The 16,309-nt window shown below is 41.9% G+C and overlaps 1 pseudogene; it reads right to left on the bottom strand.

Moving 5' to 3' along the window:
* The window catches only part of LOC135543718 (V-set and immunoglobulin domain-containing protein 10-like 2), a 136,828-nt pseudogene that overhangs the window by 27,771 nt on the left and 92,748 nt on the right, over positions 1-16,309 (bottom strand).

The raw sequence follows: 16,309 nt of genomic DNA, 5'->3' as shown, positions 1-16,309 counted from the left end.
TGCTGCCCTGTTCTGAGCCAATTAAATTTTCCCAAGTCCCTCTTTGTGGCACATAACCTCACAACTGAACAGTAGTCCAGATGCGACAAAACCAGGGCCAGTAGGACATGCCTTGTTGATGGTGTTGTTAAGAAGGCAGAGCAGCACTTTATTATGGACAGACTTCTCCCCATCTTAGCTAACGTTGTATCAATATGTTTTGACCATGACAGTTTACAATCATGGGCTACTCCAATTAGTTTAGTCACCTCAACTTGCTCAATTTCCAAATTATGTATTACGAGATGTAATTGAGGTTTAGGGTTTAGTGAATGATTTGTCCCAAATACAATGCTTTTAGTTTTGGAAATATTTAGGACTAACTAATTCATTGCTACCCATTCTGAAACTAACTGCAGCTCTTTGTTAAGTGTTGCAGTCATTTCAGTTGCTGTAGTAACTGATGTGTATAGTTTTGAGTCATCCGCGTATGTAGACACACTTGCCTTACTCAAAGCCAGTGACATGTCATTAGTTAACATTGAAATAAGCAAAGGGCCTAAATAGCTACCCTGGGGAATTCCTGCTTCTACCTGGATTATGTTTGAGAGGCTTCCATTAAAGAACACCCTTTGTGTTCTGTTAGGCAATAATCTCTTTATCCTCAATATAGCAGGGGGTGTAAAGCATAACACTTGTTAACCAGTTAACCAACAGTACCCTTGCCTAGACCCTCAAAATACTTTACAGTTAGCTAGACCCCCAAAATTATTTACAGTACCCTTGCCTAGACCCTCAAAATAATTTACAGTAAATTAGAATCCAAAGTACTTCACAGCAGCCTGGCCAAACCCTCAAAGTAATTTACAGTAACCTGGCCTAGATTCGCAAAGAGTTAGCAGCAGGTAATTGGCACCAGATTCAGAGGGGGCAGGGCATGTACCTGTATGACTTCCTGTCTCCGGTTGTTGAACCAGACAATCTGATTGACCGGAGGATAGTTAGCTTGCAGGATACAGGTGAGCTGGACATCACTGCCCTCAAACACAGACACCACACATACGCTGGGTCAACAAGACTGGAGCCTCTATACGCACACACACACACACTGTGTTTGACACATGTCACACACACACACACACACACAATCAGAATTGTCTGGTTCACACACACAGGAAGTCACACACACATGCACTGCCCACAATCTGGTGCCAATTACCTGCTGCTAACTCTTTGCGAATCTAGGCACCGGGTGAGGGGAGGGAGTCAATCACTGCATATATAATATACAGACACCATGTAAACCCAGTTGAATGACATGTCTTTTGGAGACTCTTAGTTAAACCCAGTACATGTCTTTTGGAGACTGTTAGTTAAACCCAGGGACATGTATTTTAGACTGTTAGTTGAAACCAGTGCATGTCTATTAAACTGTTAGTTAAACCCAGTACATGTCTATTATACTGTTAATTCAACCCAGTACATGTCTACTAGACTGTTATCTGGAAACCACAGGGTACATGTCTAGAACCACTATTAGACTTAAACCCAGTACCTGTCGATTATACTATTAGATAAACCTGCAGTAGATGTCCTATTAGACAGATGTTAGTTAGGGTTAGGAAGTGGCTTTAGGTCAGGACAGATAGGCTGAATATGAAACAGTCCGTAGGGAGGCGAGTTATTCCATCCGCAAGGCAATCAAGCAAGCAAAATCGTCGAGCCACGGACAGGGACAAGGTGGAGGATAGGGGACATAGTTTCAAAGGATGCAGAAAGGGAAGACGGAGGGTTGATACAGAATCAGGTTTAGAAGGTATGAGCAGGAAATCATAGGACTGGAAAAGGAACAAAGAGAGCCACGCCATGGATACCATCCGACAGTGTGGGAAGTGTTCCATGACAAACTAAAAAAGGATACTTAGTGGTCAGACTTGGAGGATAATGAGGTTAGTGGAAGAACAGCATCTAGCTAAAGAAAGGTCTGCGTATTGCCTGCCTTGTCCGTGGGGGAAGGTGAGAGGGTGTGAGTAAAACATTTAAACATGTTAACCCCAGGACTGTGAGAGGTGAGCTGGCCTCAGGACGCAATCATGAACCATCACAGCATCCATCAAGCTCATTGATGAACCGTGTCCTGGAGAGCATAAATGATAAGGATGTTAAGCTGAAAGGGCTGGTGTGACAGCATGGAATTCAAAGGAGGCATATTGGGTAAGGGGAGAAAGAGAGAATGACCCTTCCTAGTCTGAGGATCCCCAGATGCCACACCCCAGATGGCCAGAAGCTCTCGGGGTGTCCTGCACGTGGGCGGACAAGAAGAGCAAAGAGTAACAGTGAACTGTGGTGATCCATGTTTCCGTCCGTGCCAAGAACTCGAGGGACTGGAGGGAGGCATCTGAGATGAACTCTGCTTGTTGGCCGCAATCGGCAGTTCCAGAGGCTCCGGAACCTGGATCATATCTCCGCTGGGACACCAGATTAGGGTGGCCGGCCACCCTGTGACCCATGGTCTGTGCAGAGAGGAGAGAACAGGGATAGATAGACACATAGTTGACAGGCTACAGAAGAGGCTCCAATGCAAAGATGAATGACAATCACCATCTCAAATGTTCAGAAAGTTAAGCCCTAGCAAGAATCTTATTGACAAAATGATTGAAATGATACAGTATGTGGAAGAATGGCTGTTCATTGACTTTGTAGGCAGCTGGCAGCATTCAACACCATAGTACCCGTCCAGTGTAATAGTTTCTACATGCATCAAGCTGCAGGCAGTGGATTACGTCTCAAAGAACGACAATCCCTGTGCTAACTGATCCTGGACTACACAATTCTTAGATACAAAGGGCTATGTAGCAGCCTACAATCAAACAGGTCAAACCGTTGTACTGAATGTAAGTGGAAATGAACATCTCCACTTTGCTAACCTGTGGAGGCCCCTGGAGATTGGACAAGGGTGTTGTTGTTGAAGTTCCTTCCTAGACTTGGCCTGTTCACCTACAACTGCTACGTTAAGGCCAAATAGCTGGCTAGCTAACCTAGGTAAATTAATAATCATCAAGTTTGCAGATGAAACTACACAATTATCTTGGATACGAAGACACCAAAGACAACTATGAGACAACACTACACTAGGAGGTGAGGGCAGTTGGAGTGTAATAGTTTCTAGTGCTAAAGACGGTGGACGTTAGCATTCAACATCAACAAAACAAAGGAGATAATTACGTGGATCTTTGAGGAAAAGACAGCAGAGGCTAAGAAGAAATTGCTAAGATTAGACAAATCAAAGGGTCAGTACTATAATGAAATGTAAGAAAATGTAATGAAAAGTTATACTACCTGCGGACCGTTCCTGTAGATGCGACCGCTCGCTCCAACCCGGAACCGGGAAACATCACGGACAAACTGTAATGATCCACCCAAACAGACAGTGTGGTGAAGAAGGCACAACATCGCCTCTTCAACCTCAGGAGGCTGAAGAAATTTGGCTTGTTACCCAAAACCCTGACAAACTTTTAAAGATGCACAATCGAGATTATCCTGTCGGGCTGTATCACAGCCTGGTACAGCAACCAACTGCTCCGCCTTCAACCACAAGGCTCTACAGAGGGTGGAGCGGTTTGCACAACGCATCACCGGGGGCAACCTACCTGTCCTCCATGACACCTACAGCACCCGATGTCACAGAAAGCCCAAAAAGATCATCAAGAACAATAACCACCCGAACCATTGCCTGTTCACCCCGCCATCATCCAGAAGGCGAGGTCAGTACAGGTGCATCAAAGCTGGGACCGAGAGACTGAAAAACAGCTTCTATCTCAAGGCCATCAGACTGTTAAACAGCCACCACTAACTCAGAGAGGCTGCTGCCCGACATTGAGACCCAATCACTGGTCACTTTAAACAATTCCAGTCTAAATAATGCCACTTCAATAATGTCTACAAATCTTACATAACTCATATCACATGCATATACTGCATTGAGACCCAATCACTGGACACTTTAATACATGGATCACTAATCACTTTAAACAATGCCACTTTAAATAATGCCACTTTAATAATGTTTACATATCTTACATTACTCATATCACATGTATATACTGTATTTTATACCATCTACTGCACCTTGCCTATGCCGCTCTGCCATCGCTCATCCATGTATTTACAGTATATGTACATATTCTCCTTCACCCCTTTAGATTTGTGGGTATTTGGTAGTTGTTGGGAATTGTTAGATTAGTTGTTCGATATTACTGCACTGTTGGAACTAGAAGCACAAGAATTTTGCTGCACTTGAATTAATATCTGCTAATCATGTGTATGTGACCAATACAATTTGATTTGATTTTGAAATAGCTTAACGAGTTGGAATTCATTTCTAAACTGTTCATTCTGTTTCCAAAACCTGTAACCACGTGGAAAGAGTCAAAAATAGGTTGAAAATAGATGGACCTTATTGGTTTGTGTGTATGTGCTTACCCAGTCTAAGGCTGCAGGTCCTGGTGTGTGTGTCCAGGGGGTGTTTGGCGTAGCAGGTGTAGGCCTGTCCGTTCTGGGTGGAGTTAGAACGAAGTACCAGGATGTTAGAGGTCTCCACTCCTTGGCCCCTGCCCTCTTCTTTAGGCCCCTCCCACCACACTATGGACCTGGGAGACCCACCTACAATAACAATATTTTCATTGCTGTTATGATTGTGGTTGTGGATGTTGTTGTGGTCTTAGTGCTTGTTTTTGTGATGGTCATGGTTACCTTCCCAGGAGCAGGACAGCAGCAGGTATTGGTTCTTACCGGTGGCATAAGCAGAACACACTGGCTCACCATAAGGAGACCCTGAGAGAGAGAGAGAGAGAGAGAGAGAGAGAGATATGTATGCCACATGTATATGTATGTGTATATCTATGTGCGTGCGTGAGACTTACAGGCCCGTGCAGTGCATTGTGTGGAGGTGTTGAGAGCAGGGTGCATCCCCAGGCAGGTGAACAGAGAGTTGTTGGAGGTCTGGGATCCAGACTGCAGTACGGAGACATTGTTGGCTGGCCACGCCCCTCCCTGATGCAATAACAACCAGAACAACAAGAATTGAATTTGCTAGGAGCCTTTCTGCGTGTGTGCATGTGTATATGTGTGTGCTTGTGTGTGTACCTGTGCAAGGGACAGAAGGTTTGTGGTCCAGCGTAGTGAAGGGGAGGGCAGGCCCCCCGGCCATGAACAGGTCAGGTTGAGGGAGGAGTAGTTCATTGCTGGCTGAACAGAGCAGGAGGGGGAACCATCTGGAGGGTCTGGGGGACAGGGGGACAATATACAGCACAACACTGTGTTGACTGTTTTGTTATTGTCTATGTGTTTGTGTGTGTTTGTGTTTGTGTGTGTGAAGCGATACCATATGGAGAGGAGAGAGAGAAGCAGCAGAAAGTATCACTAAAATGTTTTCAGAAAACTTCCTTTTGTTCAACAAAGACAAATCTGTGGCCTATAGAGATAAACTAATTCTCTGGCACTATTGCACAATAGCCTGGCCTAGACAGTCAGTCAAATTCTCTGGCACTATTGCAACCCAGCAGGCTAAAAACCTAGGTGTGATTTTAGACTCACACATCTGTAATGTGACAAAATCAGCTTTTTACCATTTAAGAATTTTTTACCATTTAAGAACTATACTATATATTGTAACTTTAATAGTAAAGCTGTGGGGCGTGCTAAAGTATTTTTGTAGTAGTGAAAGAAGTTTAAAAAGTTGTACTTTAATTATATTATTTGAACAGTGAAATAATGTACAATTCCCATCTATAGTCAATAGTGGTCAGTAGTAATGGACAGTAGTCGTGTGGTTCAGTAGTTGTGGTCAGTAGTTGTGTGGTTGTGGTCAAAAGTTTTGTGGATATGGTTAGTAGTAAGATGTGTGGTCAGACCTTACGTGGTTGTGGTTAGTAGTTATGTGGTTATGGTCACAAGATGTGGTCACATCAACCAGCTCTCCACCTTTGCTGTCAGACGTTTCTCTGTGGTTGTGGTCAGTAGTTGTGTGGTTGTGGTCAGAAGTTGTGTGGTTGTTGTCAGTAGCTGTGTGGTTGTTGTCAATAGATCTGGTCAGCAGTTCTGTGGTTGTGGTCAGCAGACATTGTGTGGTTTTGGTCAGTAGTTGTGGTCAGTAGATGAGTGCTCAGTAGTTATAGTGGGGCAAATAGTATTTAGTCATGCCACCAATTGTGCAAGTTCTCCCACTTAAAAAGATGAGAGAGGCCTGTAATTTTCATCATAGGTACACTTCAACTATTACATTTACATTTAAGTCATTTAGCAGACGCTCTTATCCAGAGCGACTTACAAATTGGTGAATTCACCTTCTGACATCCAGTGGAACAGCCACTTTACAATAGTGCATCTAAATCATTTAAGGGGGGGGGGGTGAGAAGGATTACTTTATCCTATCCTAGGTATTCCTTGAAGAGGTGGGGTTTCAGGTGTCTCCGGAAGGTGGCTATGACCACAAAATGAGAAAGAAAATCCAGAAAATCACATTGTAGGATTTTTAATGAATTTATTTGCAAATTATGGTGGAAAATAAGTATTTGGTCAATAACAAAAGTTTATCTCAATACTTTGTTATATACACAGAGACGGTAATGTGAAGAACAACATGACCTGCACCAAAGTCAGATTAGGATATAGGCCAAGGTAAAGTGTATTTTTACTTCTACTTTTTGCTACTACTTTCACCACTTTTAGTCTTGAAATCGGATTGTTTACTACACTATCGTTTTCACTTTATTTTGCACATGGCCTCACATGTGAATCCTTAAAAAAAGGGTGGGGCTAAAGCTTAAGAGTATGCATGATGCTGAATGGGTGTAGACGAAGAAGAGCTCTGCAGGTAGTGTACCATATTTTCTCAAAAGTGAGGGTTACTAGTTTATCAACTTTTCAAAGCAGAATTACTTTTCCATGATTACTCAACTACATTGTATAATATAACATTTTAGAGCCCTGAGTCGCTACATTTATCCAATGTAAAAAACACAATTGCAAATTTTGCTACAAAGGGCTGAATCCACGTGGTGGTTCACATACGTGCCCAGTTGGTCCCTCAAATCATCTGGCACTGGCCTTTTAGTTGTTCAACGGTCAAAACTAAAACGTTTGGTGACGCTGCCTTTGAGAAGGTTATTAAAAAAATTTTTTTTAGCTGTGCTGTTACATACTGTATGGTGTTTTTAGACATACAATCTATTTGATTAACTCTCCCATTTCATAGGTGTATCTTATTTTTATATATTTGTATTAATCTCAGATAGACTGTTAGTATTTAATTATTGTTTTACTATTTTATTTGGTCTAATTTTGTTTTACAATTTTGTTTTGCCTAGTTTTTATCTTTTATTATTTTATGTGTTTAAGCACTTTGAAATGCAACACATTTAAATTCGAGAGATGGGGATCAGGGGTTAAAGGTCAAGGGTTAGAGTTCGGGGTTTAGAAGTCAGAGGTTACTCACAGAAGACGGTGAGGCTGATGGTCTTGCGAGTGCGGGTGTTGAGGTATGTGTTCTGAGCCAGGCAGGCATAGGTACCTGTGTTCATCCGCATAATCCAAGGGATAGTGAACTGGGATCCCGTGTACACCTGGCTGGATTAGAACCAATATATTAACAGCTGGCTTGGATTAGAACCAATATATAAAACCCCTGGGTGGATCAGAACTAATACATAACACAATTGACTGGATTAGAACAGATATATAAAACACCTGGCTGGATAAGAACCAATTTCTAAAACAATTGGCTAGATTAGAACCATTATATAAAACACCTGACTGGATTAGAACCAATATATAAAACACCTAGCTGGGATTGAAACCAATTTATAAAACACCTGGCTGGGATTAGAAGCAATTTATAGAACATATGGCTGGATTATAACCAACACAAAAAACACCTGTCTGGAATTCAAACCAATAAGTTATTGCTGCCAAAGGAGGGGCAAAATGTTATTAAATCCAGGGATTCATATGCTTTTTCCAACCTGAAACTGTGAACGTTTACACGGTGTGTTCAATAAAGACGTAAAAAATATAATTGTTTGTGTGTTATTAGTTTAACGCAGACTGGGTTTGTCTATTTCTGTTATAAACATCAGATAAAATGTTATGACCAATTTAGGCAGAAATCCATGTGGTTCTAAAGGGTTCACATACTTTTTCTTCCCACTGTATATGTAATGTGGGTGCTTTGGTGTTTGGACCGTAGGAAGAGTGGCAGCAGCTAATGGGGATCCCTAATAAATACAAATACATAAAACACCTGGCTGGATTAGAACAAATATATAAAACACATGACTGGGATTAGAACCAATATATAAAACACCTGGCTGGATTAGAACAAATATATAAAACACATGACTGGGATTAGAACCAATATGTCACCCGATTCAGGAAACAATGCATATGTCGCAAGTAACGACTTCACACGAGAGCCGTTGTCACGTTCTGACCATCGTTTTTACGTGTTTTTCTTGTTTTAGTGTTGGTCAGGACGTGAGCTGGGTGGGCATTCTATGTTGTGTGTCTGGTTTGTCTATTTCTATGTTTGGCCTGATATGGTTCTCAATCAGAGGCAGGTGTTAGTCATTGTCTCTGATTGGGAACCATATTTAGGTAGCCTGTTTTGTGTTGGGTTTTGTGGGTGATTGTTCCTGTCTTTGTGTTTGTGGCACCAGATAGGACTGTTTTGGTTTTTTCATGTTTCTTGTTTTGTAGACTGTTGTATTTTCATCTTTATTAAAGATGTACAAAACTAACCACGCTGCATATTGGTCCGCATCTCTTTCACCAGAAGAAAACCGTTACAGCCATTTGAACGTAAAAATATATATATTTTTTAATAAAAATGCGTTTTTTTGGCATAAATGCCTTCTGGAACATGTGAACTTTCATGTGCCTTAATAACAAACTTGTATGCCATCTGTAAATACGAATAAAATGGTTACATTAGGAGCCTTGTTGGTTAAGCCACAGAAAAAGTCAGCAACCTTACTACTAGCCATGATTGGCTGAGATAATGAGTGGGCTGGACATGCCGAGAGATGTGTTCAGATTGGTCTGCCATATAGAAGGCTTCTGTCTATTTGAGCTGGTCAGTCTGTGTTGGTAATCCTGTCAAACACAGATTTAAATAAAAATGTATTGTGTATTGGAGCTGCATAAGTGTTGCTCTCCACATTCTGGAGGATCAAGTTTTGAAATCAGTGGAATTAAAGTATGATAGCTAAATAGATGGAGAAAACACCTATCTTCAAACTAGGGGCAACTGGAGCATGGCATTCCTGACAGGGAGACACATACATCATACATAATGATGTATAGAGTTAAGATAGTCTTGCATTAGCTTGCTACATTTTCAGATATTAAACATTTTTAATTTTGACAGAAAGTAGTTTAATTTTAATCAAAAGTGTACTGTTAGCTAGCTAGCTAACTTTAGCTGGCTGGCTCCCTAGCAGGCGTTATTATTTGTTTCTCAGAGCCTTTTGCTTTTATAGTTAGAGCCTAATGTTAGCTAGCTAACATTGAACCTGGTTGGTTAGCTCCCAGCATATTCATGCAGGGTAGTAACGACATGATTTGGCACTGTGTTCATTGTTGTTTAACTAGCTAATATTAGCTGGCTTGCTCGTTAGCTAACGTTGTGTGACGTGTGTGTGATCTTGCACTTTGTTTACCTAGCTAGGTTCATTGTTTACCTAGCTAGCTAGCTGTATGTCTTAAGCTAAAGTGTTTTTAGCTAGCTAGCTATTGTTAGCTGGCTGGCTCCCTAGCTGATGTTATTATTTGTATCCCAGAGCCATTTGCTTTTCTAGTTAGATCCTAAAGTTAACATTGAACGTGGTTAACATAAAGCTAACATTGAACGTGGTTGGTTAGCTCCCATCACTGTGGAATTGTTGGCACTGTGTTCATTGTTGTTTAACTAGCTAACGTTAGCTGGCTGGCTCGTTCGCTAACGTTACGTGACGTATGTACAACACCTGTTGAATATTGCAGTAAAAGTCTGCAAAAAAAGCATCATGAAATTGTTGCCAGCAAGGCTGGTTAGGCTGTTTCATGTCATCGGCCAGAGCGTCAAGCGTGCGATCTGAACGCTCCGAGAGCGAAACGAGATGGGTGGGGCTAAAGCTTAAGAGGGTGTGAACAATGCTGAATGGGTGTAGACAAAGAAGAGCTCTTCACTAGATACCAAAACATTTAAAGGTAATTTTCTAAAAAGTGAGTTGACAAGTTGATCAACTTGCAAAGCAGAATTAATTTCCCATTGTTCCTCAAATGCAGGGTATGATATATCACTTTTTAGCTCTGAGTCTCTACTTTTATCCAATGTAAAAAATACCATTTGAAATTTTGCTACATAAGCCCGAATCCAGGTGGTGAGTCACATATATACAACACCTGGCTGAGATTATAACCAATATATAAAACATCTTGCAATTGGCTCAGAACAGGGCAGCACGGCTGGCCCTTGGATGTACACAGAGAGCAAACATGAATAATACGCATGTCAATCTCCTGGTTCAAAGTGGAGGAGAGATTGGCTTTATCACTGCTTGTATTTGTGAGAGGTATTGACATGTTGAAAGCACCGAGCTGTCTAACAGCTCAGACACCCATGCATCCACAAGACATGACACCAGAGGTCTCTTCACAGTCCCCAGGTACAGATCAGACGATGGGAGGTGCACAGTACTACATAGAGCCATAACTACATGGAACTCTATTCTACAGTACTACATAGAGACATTACTACATGGAACTCTATTCCACATCAAATAACTGATACAAGCAGTCGATTTAGATTTAAAAAACAGATAAAAATACACCTTTTGGATCAGCAGGGACTGGGAAGCAAAAACATAGGCACAGACACATGCATACAACACAAGATAACACATACACTATACACACATACACATGGATTTTGTGATGTAGATATGTGGTAGTGGAGTAGGGGCCTGAGGGCACACACTTCTATTTTAGCTCCTGTGTTTTTCTCAATTTGTATTAATGATTTGGGAAATGGGATGCAACAAGCAAAGTTGCATCTACATGCAGATGATACAGTCATATATTCATGTGCTCCTTCTCTGGTTCAGGCTGTTGAAGAGCTCCACAATCATCAAATCAAATCAAATGTATTTATATAGCCCTTCTTACATCAGCTGGTATCTCAAAGTGCTATACAGAAACCCAGCCTAAAACCCCAAACAGCAAACAATGCAGGTGTAGAAGCACGGTGGCTAGGAAAAACTCCCTAGAAAGGCCAAAACCTAAGAAGAAACCTAGAGATGAAACAGGCTATGACGGATGGCCAGTCCTCTTCTGGCTGTGCCGGGTGGAGATTATAACAGAATATTGCCAAGATGTTCAAATGACCAGCATCACAGTCGGTGCAGGCCTCCCCTCAAACTGGTTTTGAATGTACAAAAAACAAAATGCATGACCTTTACCAGATCTCCTGCACTCAGCCAGAGAAGGTTTGCATTGTCACATCTGGTGGCTTGTCCATTGAAAAAGTTTCATCCTACAAATATGTAGTTATTTAATTGAGGAAAATATGAACAATCCTACATTTATTTTTGATAGTGCCGCAAAGCTAACTAAAAAGCAACATTCCCCAAAAGAGAAGGGCTTTCACTTCAGCAGTGATAAATTCATTAACTTCTTTGAGGAAAAAATCATGATCATTAGAAAGCAAATTATGGACTACTCTTTAAATCTGCATATTCCTCCAAAGTTCAGTTGTCCTGAGTCTGCACAACTCTGCCAGGACCTAGGATCAAGGGAGACACTCAAGATTTCTAATACTATATCCATTGACACATTGATGAAAATAATCATGGCCTCTAAACCTTCAATATGTATACTGGACCCTATTCCAACTAAACCACTGAAAAAGCTGCTTCCTGTGTTTGGCCCTCCTATGTTGAACATAATAAACACCTCTCTATCCACCGGATGTGTACCAAACTCACTAAAAGTAGCAGTAATAAAGCCTGAAAAAAGCTAAACCTTGATCCAGAAAATATAAAAAATTATTGGCCTATATCAAATCTCCCATTAAAAAAAAAAGCTGTTGCGCATCAACTCACTGCCTTCCTGAAGACAAACAATTTATACGAAACGCTTCAGTCTGGTTTTAGACCCCATTATAGCACTGAGACTGCAGTTGGGAAGGTGGTAAAATACCTTTTATAGGCGTCAGACCGAAGCTCTGCATCTGTTCTTGTGCTCCTAGACCTTAGTGCTACTTTTGATACCATCGAGCACCAAATTCTTTTGGAGCGATTGGAACCACAAATTGGTCTACACGGACAAGTTCTGGCCTGGTTTTAGATCTTATCTGTCAGAAAGATATCAGTTTGTCTCTGTGGATGGTTTGTCCTCTGACAAATCAACTATACATTTGGGTGTTCCTCAAGGTTCTGTTATAGGACCATTATTGTTTTCACTATACATTTTACCTCTTGGTGATGTCATTCGGAAACATAATGTTAACTTTCACTGCTATGTGGATGACACATAGCTGTACATTTCAATTAAACACGGTGAAACCACAAAATTGCCCTCGCTAGAAGCATCAGACATAAGAAAGTGGATGGCTGCAAACTTTTTACTTTTAAACTCGGACAAAACAGAGATGCTTGTTTTAGGTCCCAAGAAACAAAGAGATCTTCTGTTGAATCTGACAATTAATCTTGATGGTTGTACAGTCGTCTCAAATAAAACGTTGAAGGACCTCGGCATTACTCTGGACCTTGATCTCTCTTTTGACAAACATATCAAGACTGTTTCAAGGACAGCTTTTTTTCCATCTACGTAACATTGCAAAAATCAGAAACTTTATGTCCAAATATTGTCACTTCTAGGTTATACTACTTTCCGGGTTGTGCCGTGTCGGAGATCTTTGTGGGCTATACTCGGTGATGTCTCAGGATGTTAAGTTGGTGGTTGAAGATATCCCTCTCGTGGTGTGGGGGCTGTGTTTGGCAAAGTGGGTGGGGTTATATCCTACCTGTTTGGCCCTGTCGTCGGACGGGGCTACAGTGTCTCCCGACCCCTCCTGTCTCAGCCTCCAATATTTATGCTACAGTAGTTTATGTGTCGGGGGGCTAGGGTCAGTCTGTTATATCTGGAGTATTTCTCCTGTCTTATTCAGTGTCCTGTGTGAATGTAAGTACTCTCTCTCTCTCTCTCTCTCTCTCTCTCTCTCTCTCTCTCTCTCTCTCTCTCTCTCTCTCTCTCTCTCTCTCTCTCTCTCTCTCTCTCTCTCTCTCTCTCTCTCTCTCTCTCTCTCTCTCTCTCTCTCTCTCTCTCTCTCTCTCTCTCTCTCTCTCTCTCTCTCTCTCTCTCTCTCTTGTAAGTCTCTCTCTCTCTCTCTCTCTCTCTCTCTCTCTCTCTCTCTCTCTCTCTCTCTCTCTCTCTCTCTCTCTCTCTCTCTCTCTCTCTCTCTCTCTCTCTCTCTCTCTTTCTTTCTCTCTCTCTCTCTCTCTCTCTCTCTCTCTCTCTCTCTCTCTCTCTCTCTCTCTCTCTCTCTGTCTCTGCCTCTCTCTCTCTCTCTCTCTCTCTCTAGGGACCTGAGCCCTAGGACCATGCCTCAGGACTACCTGGCCTGATGAGTCCTTGCTGTCCCCAGTTCACCTGGTCATGCTGCTGTTCCAGTTCTGCCTATGGAACCCTGACCTGTTTACCGGACGTGCTACCTGTCCCAAACCTGCTGTTTTCAACTCTCTAGAGACAGCAGGAGCGGTAGCGATACTCTGAATGATCGGCTGTGAAAAGCCAACTGACTGATTTACTCCTGACGTGCTGACCTGTTGCACCCTCTGTGATTATTATTATTTGACCCTGCTGGTCATCTATGAACATTTGAATATCTTGGCCATGTGCTGTTATAATCTCCACCCAGCACAGCCAGAAGAGGATTGGCCACCCCAATAGCCTGTTTCCTCTCTAGGTTCCTTCCTAGGTTCTGACCTTCCTAGGGAGTTTTTCCTAGCCACCGTGCATCTACACCTGCATTCCTTGCTGTTTGGGGTTTTAGGCTGGGTTTCTGTACAGCACTTTGTGACATCAGCTGATGTAAGAAGGGCTTTATGAATACATGTGATTGATAGGTATATGGTTAGATGAGAAGTTGTCCTTTAAAGTTCATATATATAATCTTGTGAGGAAGCTTAAATTGAAATTGGGTTTTTATTCTGGTAACAAGGTTTCCTTCTCACTTATGGCTTGAAATAAGCTTGTTCAGGCCACTTTTCTCTCTGTAATTGACTATGGTGACTTGTTGTTACAGAGACTGGACTCTGTTTATCATGCATCCTTGCGCTTTACTACACATGCCAAGTCACTCACCCACCATTGCACCTTATACCAAATGGTGGGTTGGACCTCACTTTATATGCGCAGAAAGCTACATTTGTATGTGTTCATCTACAATGTTCTGTTAAGGCTCCCGAGTGGGGCAGTGGTCTAAGACACTGCATCTCAGTGCAAGAGGTGTCACTGCAGTGCCTGGTTTGAATCCAGGCCGTGTCACATCTGGCTCTGATTGGGAGTCCCATATGTGGTGCACAATTGGCCCAGTGTCGTTAGGATGGGGTAGGCCACCATTGTAAATAAGAATTTGTTCTTAATAATGATCTGTACCTTTAAAACAAAAATGTCACCTAAATTACATACCCAATCTAACTGGCTGTAGCTCAGGCCTTGGTTGGTAAGGTAAGGTTGGTAATGGTTCACATCAACACCATTATCCCAGAAACCCTAGACCCACTCCAATTTGCATACTGTCTAAACAGATCCACAGAAAAAATTGTAGACCTCCACAAGTCTGGTTCATCCTTGGGAGCAATTTCCAAATGCCTGAAGGTACCACATTCATCTGTACAAACCATAGTACTCAAGTATAAACACTATGGGACCACACAGCCGTCATACCGCTCAGGAAGGAGATGCGTTCCGTCTCCTAGAGATAAACGTACTTTGGTCCAAAAAGTGCAAATCAATCCCAGAACAACAGCAAAGGACCTTGTGAAGATGCTGGAGGAAACAGGTACAATAGTATCTAGATCCACAGTAAAACAAGTCCTATATCGACATAACCTGAAAGACAATTTAGCAAGAAAGAAGCCACTGCTCCAAAACTGCCATATAAAAGCCAGACTATGGTTTGCAACTGCACATGGGGACAAAGATCGTAATTTTTGGAGAAATGTCCTCTGGTTTGATGAAACAAAAATATAACTGTTTGGCCATAATTACCATCGTTATGTTTGGAGAAAAAAGGGGATGCTTGCAAGCCGAAGGACACCATCCCAACCGTGAGGTACAGGGGGGCAGCATCATGTTGTGGGGGTGCTTTGCTGCAGGAGGCACTGGTGTACTTCACAAAATTGATGGCATCATGAGGTAGAAAAATATGTGGATCTATTGAAGCAACATCTCAAGACATCATCAGTCAGGAAGTTAAAGCTTGGTCGCAAATGGGTCTTCCAAATGGACAATGACCCCAAACATACTTCCAAATTTGTGGCAAAATGGTTTAAGGACAACAACGTCAAGGTATTGGAGTGCCATCACAAAGCCCTGACCTCAATCCTATAGAAAATGTGTTGGCAGAACTAAAAAAGTGCGTGCGAACAAGGAGGCCTACAAACCTGACTCAGTTACACCAGCACTGCCAGGAGGAATAGGCCCAAATTCACTCAACTTATTGTGGGAAGCTTGTGGAAGACTACCCAAAACATTTGACCCAAGTTAAACAATGTAAAGGCAATGCTACCAAATACTAATTGAGTGTATGTAAACTTCTGACCCACTGGGAATGTGATGAAAGAAATAAAAGCTGAAATAAATCATTCTCTCTACTCTTATTCTGACATTCCACATTCTTAAAATGAAGTGGTGATCCTAACTGACCTAAAACAGGGAATGTTTACTAGGATTAAATGTCAGGAATTGTGATAAACTGAGTTTAAATGTATTTGGCTAAGGTGTATGTAAACTTCCGACTTAAACTGTGCTTAAAGTCCCCAGGACATTTACAGTATTAGGCAAGACTGCCCTTCTCGTCTTCTGCACCAGAGGCATGGAATAGTCTACAATCTAGATATGTTAGTGCCACTGAATTAATTTAAAATGTTGAATGGTGACTCTGTTACAGAGGAGTGTAAATGCTTGTTTTATGCGGGATCATGCAGTGTTGTATTGTTGTGTGTTTTAATTCTGCAATGTATTGATTGTTGCTGCCTTCTTGGCCTGATCTCCATTGAAAAAGAGACTC

Source organism: Oncorhynchus masou, chromosome 8 (genome assembly GCF_036934945.1).
Source record: "Oncorhynchus masou masou isolate Uvic2021 chromosome 8, UVic_Omas_1.1, whole genome shotgun sequence".
Taxonomy (NCBI): Eukaryota; Metazoa; Chordata; class Actinopteri; order Salmoniformes; family Salmonidae; genus Oncorhynchus; species Oncorhynchus masou.
The sequence above is the reverse complement of the archived record's forward strand: the minus strand, read 5'-3'. Positions and strand labels throughout refer to the sequence as shown.